General features: G+C 36.1%; 1 pseudogene; it reads left to right on the top strand.

The window, feature by feature from the left end:
- The first annotated feature begins 6213 nt into the window (after positions 1-6213).
- LOC121217227 (acetyl-coenzyme A carboxylase carboxyl transferase subunit beta, chloroplastic-like) lies at positions 6214-8940 on the top strand (annotated as a pseudogene).
- Positions 8941-9248: the final 308 nt, after the last annotated feature.

Below are 9248 nucleotides of genomic sequence, written 5' to 3'. Positions count from 1 at the left end.
AATTAGGCACAAATCCCAGCCTAACGAAGTTAAATTTAACAAAAGAATCAGTGATATTAATGAAAATTGAACAAAGATACAAGAAGCCATTCGGCTTTCAGTCATTTCAGCCTTACCACTGATAGAAAATGACAATTCTACAAAGCTAAAGTTTCGACTAGCCTCCCTCAAACTTGATTGCCTCCTAAACATAGATTGAAACCTTGTAGCTAATCGGTTAGATAGCCATAACGAAACACATCATAAACTTATAGAAAACGAGAAAGAAAAAGGTCGTTGGTACAGGAAAAATAACACCAGGTCGCAAGGAAAAGAAGAAGAAAGAAAAATAGCAACAAGTAAGGTGACAATTCAATAGTAAAAGAAGAGGTTTGGGAAAAAATGATGGCAAAGTGAAGAGGGAAAGAAGAATAGTTATGATTTGGCTTGGGGAGAAAAAAAATAGGGAGAACGGAATTCACAAGATTTCAACAATAGGTGGAGGTTTGGGAAGAACCGCACGACAGCAAATAAAAAAAGAAAAAAAGAAGATGAATGCAAAAAATTTGGCAGACAGAAAAAACCCAAGGCAGTCAAGAAAAACTGTCAGAAAATTGGTGAAATGAGGAAAGGTAGCTGAATTTTCCACTACCAGTTTCGGTTCTACCAACCTCTTCCACCCATATTTTTCTTCCCAAATCACTCCAACACAATCCTCTCAACCACTGAATTCAAACCCGACTCAAACTCTTCAGAATTTTGGTCAAACTACAACATCCATATGGCACAAGCAGTAAAAATTAAATCCCGTTGATCGCACAGAGATTCGAACACAAGACCTCCAGCATATTTACACTTCACTTAACTACTAGACCAGCAGGCACATTCTAACATATTTTACCAACATTTATTTATAAGCCTGCTGATTAGAGATAGGGGTTTATTCATTGAAAAACAAAAATTTGCCCAAGTTAAGGCTTGAACTTGAGACCTCCCAAACACTCCTAGAACACATAACCACTAAAGTAGACAAATATTGGTGTCACAAACATAAAAAAATAAATATATAAGGGATTTTTGGGGCGTTACAACTCTACCCCCTAAAAGAAAATTTTGGCCTCAAAATTTTACCCAATCAAAACAGATGGGGATACTGCTGATGCATCGTATCCTCAGGCTTCCACGTGGCCTCCTCGGTGCTCTGATTACACCAAAGAACTTTAACCAGTGGAACAAACTTCCTCCTTAGAACTTTTACATCATGATCTAGTATCTAAACCGACTCCTCCTCGAAAGTTAGATCTGGTCTAACTTCAATATCCTCTACTAGAACAATATGCATAGGATCAGAGTGGAGCGCCTCAACATAGAGACGTGGAAGACGTCGTGAATCCGATCCAATTCTGGAGGTATCTCCAACTGGTAAGCAATTGGTCCCACTCGCTTGAGCACATGGTAAGGTCCAATAAATCTAGGGCTCAACTTGCCATTGCGACCAAATCTCAGTACCTTATTCCACGGTAAGACCTTGAGAAAAACAAAGTCCCCCACCTAATATTCAATCTCTCGACGCTTTAAATTCGCATAGGACTTCTGTCTATTTGATGTCGCCTTCAGTCAGTCTCAGATCAACCTAACTTTATCCTCCGTATCAGAAACAAGTTTAGGTCCCAAAACACGCCGCTCGCCCAACTCAGTCCAACATGAAGATGTGTGACACCTACGACCATATAATGCCTCGTAGGGTGCCATTTGAATGCTAGACTGATAGTTGTTGTTATAAGCAAATTCTGCTAGCAGTAGGTAATCCTCCCAACTGCCTCGAAAGTCAATCACACAACTTCTCAAAATATCCTCCAGTATCTGAATCACCCTCTCTGACTAACCGTGAGTCTGAGGATGGAACGCAGTACTGAAGTCCAATCTTGTACCTAGAGCTTCATATAGCTTCCTCTAGAATTGAGACGTAAAGCGAGGATCCTTATCAGATATTATTGAAACTGGTTCCCCATACAGTCTCACTATCTAAGACATATACAATTTAGCCAGCTTTTACAGAGAGTAGTCAGTACGAACCAGAATGAAATAGGCGGACTTGGTCAATCAGTTCACGATGAGCCATACAGAATCCTTCTTAGTGGGTGTGAGGGGTAACCCACTAACGAAATCCATAGTTACACGCTCCCACTTCCAAAGCAAAATCTTGACTGGTTGCAGCAATCCCAATGGTAACTGATATTCAGCCTTAACCTGCTGGCATGTCAGACACTTAGATGGACGCTCTACATAGAGATGTACGGGCTTTGCATCTAGATGCTCAATATATGGATTGATTATTTTATTCTAACAATCTGCTGGCTCTTGAGATTGCAACTATGAGTTTACCGATTGATTTTAAAGTTCCAAAAGAGAAGTTTGAAGGTAGGAGAGACCCTTAAGCACATCTTATGTAATACAATGATTATATGAATGTGCTAGGGGCTTCTGATGCTACGAAGTGTAAGGCCTTCTCAACAACCCTTGAGAGAAGTGCAAAAGATTGGCATCTTTCTCTCTCGAATGGTTCCATTCAAAGCTTTTCACAGTTGGGTCAGATGTTCTTAGGGATGTTTCGAGCGCATAGGACAATAATGAGTACTCCTATGCGTTTAATGTCTGTCAAGTAGAGAGGAGAGAATTTACAGAATTACATCAAGCGGTCTCATGCGGCGACCTTAAAGATAAAAAATTTTGAGGATATACCATTGGTGCTTTTATTATGGGTTTTTTGAATTAGCATGTACAATAGTCATTCATTGATAATAGGTCACAGAGCTTGGTAGATTTATATGAGAGAGCCTACAAATTTGCTAAAGAAGATGAGATTAAAAGAGCAGCTCGTGGTACATTCCAAAGAGATGACCGGCATCCAAAGAATAGAGAGGGAGGTCGCAGTCATCAATGTTCGTCTTTTTAGAGTCTGTGTGTTCAATGTGGGGGACAACAAAAAGGACAATCACAGAATGAGTCACCTGGAGCACCTCAAGTACCAACTTGAGCACGCGAGAAGGTATCTTCTATATGTAATTTGAGACATATACTCTTTTAAATTCTACACGTGTTTATATTTCCTCATTCAAGTAAAGAGTTTGGGCATCTTTCCAACTCATCCACTTATGAAACATAATGTAAGAAGGTTAAACTCAAGGGACAAGTGTGTTTTTAATGATGATGGAGGGCATAAAGGAAACAATTAGGAATGGTGAGCTAAAAGATTTTGTAGCTCAACATGATAATTAACCAAGGTAGAGTTCGAGGACCGAGGCTAAAAGCATGCAAAAAGTTAAAAGAACTATTCATGTAATAATAGGGACAGATGAAAATAGGTCGACCTCTAAGACCAAGAAAAAGGCTCATCTTAGTAGTATTATGTTAGTTAGCTCGCCAAAGAGGCTGCGCCAACAAGAAAAGTGAAAGGTAGAATTTGGTAATAAAGATAAAGAGTTAGTTTGGAGTAAGGAGGGAAACGATCTGATGGTTGTGTCAGTAGCTATTGTAGGTTTTAAAGTAAAAATAATATTAGTGGATAGTGGTAGTGCAGTGAAAGTGTTAACTTGGGAGGCTTATTAGAAAATGGGATTGAAGGAATAAGCATTACAGAAGGCAAACCCATTGTATGGTTTTACGAACCATCCTGTTGAGGTAAAGGGCTGTATTACTTTACCCGTGACCTTAGGGAATGGCGAGCATACCACGATAAAGTATGTTTAGTTTTTTATGCTTGATCATCCCATGGCGTACAATGTTATTTTTGGGCGTCCCATAATGAATATGTCTAAGATGATGATTACAACTTTTTGCATGAAGATTAAATTTCCTACAGGAATAGGGTAGGGTTCATGCAATCTAATCAGCGAATAGCCAGGCCGTGCCATATAATATCGGTAAATAAAATGTGCAAGTACAAGCAACAAGGACAGAGCTCGCAGCAAACAAAATTGGATAGTCAGATGCTGGATTTGGAAAGTCTTGCTGTGAGGAGTAATGAGAGAACTATGAAGCCAGAGGTAATAGAAGCTATGGAAACTTTACAGTTTTTTTATGATGATGTCGATAAGGTGGTAAGAATTTTATCAGTATTGGCAGTAGAGAAAAAAGAGAATTGTGTTCAGTGTCTAAAGGAAAATTTTGATGTTTTTGCATGGTTCACTACGGATATGCCTGGAGTGGATCCTTAGATAAATTTTCATAGGTTAAATGTGCTACTTAAGGTTAAACCGATTAAATAGAAGAAAAGAAAATTTGCTCCACATGTTGTAGAAGTAGTAAGGCTCTGTGGGGAAACTGCTATCAGTAGGATTTATCAGAGATCCCATATCTGAATTGAGTTTTGAATGTTGTAATGGTGAAGAAGGCTAATGGCAAGTGGAGAATGTGTATTGACTTCACCAACGTTAATAAAGCTTTCCCTAAGGATAAATTTCCTTTACCCTCGATTGATAGATTAGTTTATGCATCTTTAAGGTAAAGAATTATGAGCTTTGTGGATGCATTCTCAAATTATAATCATATATCTATAGCCCTAGAGGACCAAGACAAGACAACCTTTGTTACTAAAGAAGGCTTATTTTGCTATCGAGTCATGCCCTTTGGTTTGAAGAACGCAGGCGCAACTTTCCAGAGGTTGGTAAACATAATTTTTAAAGAGTAGATTGGGTGAAGTGTTGAAGTATATGTTGATGATATGTTGGTAAAAATTTGTACTATGAAAGGACATGTTCAAGATTTATTAGAGGCATTCATCGTTCTGCGAGCTCACAATATGAAACTTATTCTGAAAATGTGTGATTTTAGTATTAGAGTTGGCAAATTTCTAGGGTTCATAGTTTCAAAGAGGGGAATAAAGTTTAATTCAGAGAAGATTCGTTTCCTTTTGGATATGCCTCCCCCAAAGACAATTAAGGATATACAAGGTTTAACAGGAAAGGTGGTTGCACTTAATAGATTCATTTTTAGAATGGCAGACAATACTTACCCTTCTTTAAACCCTTGAGAACTTCTTTTTCATGGACTAAGGAGTGCCAGATAGCTTTTGAAAAACTTAAGTCATACTTTGTATATTTACCTGGTGACCTTAGAAAAATAGTTGCAGCTGTTTTAATTAGGGTAGAAAGAGCTCGCTAGTTCCCAGTTTATTATGTTAGCAAGGTATTGCAGAACAGGAAGCAAAGGTATTCAAAAATAGAAAAACTTATTTTTGCTCTAATTTTTGTAGTTCGTAAGTTACATCCCTACTTTCAAGCTCATCGTATTATTTCTATGATGAATCAACCTATTAAAGATATATTGTCCAGAGCTGATACTTCAAGAAGAATAACAAAATGGGGAATTGAGTTAGCCGAGTTTGGTGTAGAGTATGCCCCAAGGAATATGATAAAGGGTTAGATTCTAGTTGACTTCATGGTGGAATGTTCTTTCGAGAAGTCAACTGATCTCATAGGTAACTTATATTTTGAAATATTAATTCATGAATAATTATTGGAATAGCATTTGATAGATGTTTATTATCTCATGTAATGACATATTATAAATGCATGTTGAGTTGATTGCATCTTGTGATGACTTATGACAAATACATGTTTCATTCTAGTATTTCCTTTTTTTTCAATTTATCACGTGAGATATAATAGTTAGTTCACCACGAGGAGATGTAAGTTTGACCGATAGGTCAAAGAGTTGGATAATTTATGTTGATGGCTCTACAATAAAGATAGGGTTAGGGGCAGGAGTTTTTCTAATTGATCTTGATAAAAATGAGTGGCAATATGAAATCTCTTTTGGTTTTCAAACATCTAATAATGTTACGGAGTACGAGGCCCTCATATCAGGATTACAATTAGCTCGACAACTTGGGGAAATGAGCTAATCATACATACAGATTCACAGCTAGTCGCAAAGCAGAGAAAGGCAACTATGAAGTGAAGGAACCAATCTTGAAAAAAATACCATTCTGTAACAGCTCAACTACTCACAAGGTTTGATAAAGTGCAAGTCAAGCAGCTATCCAGAAAAGGTAATACTTGGGCAGTTGTTTTATCAAAGTTGGCATCATCTGTTGTTATTGAATAAAGAGGAAAAAATTTATTGTAATACAAAGACATCCCAAGCTATGGCATGCCACATATCTTTAATTTGAACCAAGAGAAACATGGATGACCCTTATTATCCAAACATTACAAGGCGAAGAAAGCCACCATGACAGGAAAGAGCTTGCCAAGTTACAACGCAAGGCCGCGAGGTATGACGTTATTACTTATATCTCAAATGCCTATTAAGTTGTAAACTATTCCATTTTTGGTTGATTAAAATAAATTGTTTCATTATACAATTGTTATGTATACCCTTTTAGAGGGTGTACTCTATAAAAAAATGGGTATTCTCAACCATTGCTACAATGTTTAGCATCATCAGAAGCTGAGTATATGATGAGGGAGATTCATGAAGGAATTTGTGGTGACCACTTGGGTGACAGGCTCCTCGCACAAAAATTTTTCAAACAAGGATTCTATTAGCCAACTGTGCAAAAGGATGCATACAATATGGTTCGCATTTGTGACTCTTGTCAAAGACATGCTCAAGTGTAGCGATCACCAGCAGTGCCTTTGCAAATTATGTCAAGCCCTTAGCCATTTGCAAAATGGGAAACTGATATTCTAGGTTCATTTCCAATAGCTACATCACAAAAGAATTTTATAGTGATTGTTGCAGATTATGTCACTAAATGGATAGAAGCTGAAGCCTCAACCATAATTATAGAAAGCAAACGAATCCTTTCTATGGTCAAGACTCCCCAAACAAATGGTCAAGTGGAGGCAATGAATAAAAAATTCTAACAGCTTTGAAGAAGAAGGTTGATGATGCCAAGGGTGCTTGGTTAGAGGAGCTGCTAAGAATTGTTTGGGCCTTGCAAACCTTGCCTCATACGACAAATGGGGAGCTTGCATTCTTACTTGTTTATAGAGTAGAGGTAATAATTCCTGCTAAAATAGGTATACGATCACACAAAACAATACATTTTACTAAAGATGCCAACCAAAAGGCCATGAAACTTAGCCTAGCTCTTATCGATGAAATTAGAGATATGACAGAAGTTAGAAATGCCATGCAAACTCAACAAGTATCTCACTATTATAATTTAAGGTTAAGAACAAGCAGTTTCAGATGAATAATCTTGTTTTGTGGAACACTGAAGATAGTCTTCCTGCCTTGCAGCAGGGAAAGAGGCCTTCAAACTGGGAATGACCCTAGAAGGTAATAAAGAAAATAGGTTATGGAGTCTCAAATTGGAAAAAATAAAGGGTCCTATTCTACCACGAATGTGGAATGCTCACCATCTGAAGAAATATAATGAAATATAATGAAATATAATGTATGAAAGATTTCTTTTCTTCAATAAAGAAGCATTAATTATAAATGTTCATACCTAAGTTTATTTGAGTTAGTTAATTTAAGATCGCAACTCCTAAACAGCTCGCTAACCTACGTTCACATCTAATATTATAAAGGTTAGTTGATTTTAGATCACAACCTAAGTTAATTTGAGTTAGCTGATTTAATATCGCAACCTAAGTTTATTTGAGTTACCTGATTTAAAATCGCAACTCCTAAACAACTTGCTAACCTATGTTCACAACTAATGTTATATAGGTTAGCTAATTTAAGATTGAAACCTAAGTTTATTTGAGTTAGTTGATTTAATATCGGAACCTAAGTTTATTTGAGTTAGTTGATTTAAGATCACAACTCTTAAATAGCTCACTGACCTATGTTCACGGTTGATATTTTAAAGGTTAGCTGATTTAAGATCGCGACCTAAGTTTATTTGACTTAGCTATTTAAGATCGCAACTTCTAAATAGCTCGCTGACCTATGTTCACAATTAATATTATAAGGTTAATTGATTTAAGATTGAAACCTAAGTCTATTTGAGTTAGTTGATTTAAGATCTCAACTCCTAAACAGCTTGCTGACCTACGTTCACAGCTAATATTATAAAGGTTAGCTGATTGAAGATCGTAACCCAAATTTATTTGAGTTAGTTTATTTAAGATCGTAACTCCTAAATAGCTCACTGACCTACATTCACAACTGATATTAAAGGTTAGTTGATTTAAGATCATAACCTAAGTTTATTTGAGTTAGCTAATTTATGATCACAAATCCTAACAACTTATCTTCGTTCTCAAATTTGTATTGATAGTTCCATTTTAAGTGGTAGTGACAATTCCAATGATAATTATATTAATAATTACATTTGCGGTGAAGGTGAAAATAGTAGTGAAGGCAAGAATTTCGATATAATAACTCATGAAAATGGTAAAGATTTAACTCTAAAAGAAAGTTCTAATGATCTCGATCTATACAAGGATTTGTAGGTTCAATGCGAATGCGAAAATTATTATGGAGTAAATTATAAGAAATCGCTTAATTAAAAAATGAATATTTGTGAACAATGTAGATATCATTTGAAAATGAAGAGTTCAGATAGAATCGAACTTTCGATTGATCCAGGCACTTGGGGTCCTATGGAGGAAGACATGATCTCTCTGGATTATTGAATTTTAGTCTGAAGAAGAGCTTTATAAAGATCGTACTGATTTTTATCAAAGAAAGACAGGATTGACTGAAGCTATTCAAACAGGCACGAGTCAACTAAACAGTATTCTTATAGCAATTGGGGTTATGGGTTTTCAGTTTATGGGGGGAGTATGGGATCCATAGTAGGCGATAAAATCACCCGTTTGATCGAATATGCTACCAATAATTTTTTACCTCTTATTCTAGTGTTCTTCCGGAGGAGCACGCATGGAAGAAGAAAGTTTGAGCTTGACGCAAATGGCTAAAATATCTTCTACTTTATATGATTTTCAATCAAATAAAAAGTTATTTTATGTATCAATTCTTACATACATTCACAGCTGATATTATAAATGTTAGTTGATTTAAGATCGTAACCTAAGTTTATTTGAGTCAGTTGATTTAATATTGCAACTCCTAAATAGCTCGCTGATATACTTCTACATTGTTAAAGTTCAATGATTTTAGATTACAACCTAAGTTTACTGGGTTCAAAATTATGGATGATTCCTCAAAGTATTTCACTTAGAGTCATGAATAATTTTCTTATAGTTCATTACTTTCATAACCTTCATTACTTAGCCCATTTATCTTAGCAATTTGATTATGTGAAGGATTGAAATAAGTTGGCAACCAAATACATTACCATATTA

The sequence above is a fragment of the Gossypium hirsutum genome, chromosome D05 (genome assembly GCF_007990345.1).
Source record: "Gossypium hirsutum isolate 1008001.06 chromosome D05, Gossypium_hirsutum_v2.1, whole genome shotgun sequence".
Lineage (NCBI taxonomy): Eukaryota > Viridiplantae > Streptophyta > Magnoliopsida > Malvales > Malvaceae > Gossypium > Gossypium hirsutum.
Note: the sequence above shows the minus strand (reverse complement) of the source record. Positions and strands in the feature narration are given on the sequence as shown.